Below are 361 nucleotides of genomic sequence, written 5' to 3'. Positions count from 1 at the left end.
CTAAAGATCTACTGCCTCAGAAAACCAATGGGGGGGGTATCACTGAATCGGAATCACCTCAATGACAGTGTTTTTTTATTGTTTTTTGTTAATGTAGTTATGGTTATTTAAGATCTAGTTTGCTCTCAGCGGCTGACTTTGTAACTGCTGCACTGGACCCCCTCAGGGTTTTGATTTAGTTCAGTGTCAGCATCTGTATTTCCACAACACGGAAGAAGAGTACTCCCCACATACTCTGTGAAGGACCGAATAAATATGCGGGTTGTTGTTGTTTGTTGTTATGTGCCGTCGAGTCGGCCCCGACTCATAGCGACCCCTCCTTGGGTTTCCGAGGCAGTATCACTATGGAAGTAGATTGCCC

The sequence above is a fragment of the Orycteropus afer genome, unplaced genomic scaffold (genome assembly GCF_000298275.1).
Source record: "Orycteropus afer afer isolate SDZICR_OR568_19922 unplaced genomic scaffold, OryAfe1.0 scaffold00249, whole genome shotgun sequence".
In the NCBI taxonomy this organism is placed as follows: Eukaryota; Metazoa; Chordata; class Mammalia; order Tubulidentata; family Orycteropodidae; genus Orycteropus; species Orycteropus afer.
Note: the sequence above shows the minus strand (reverse complement) of the source record.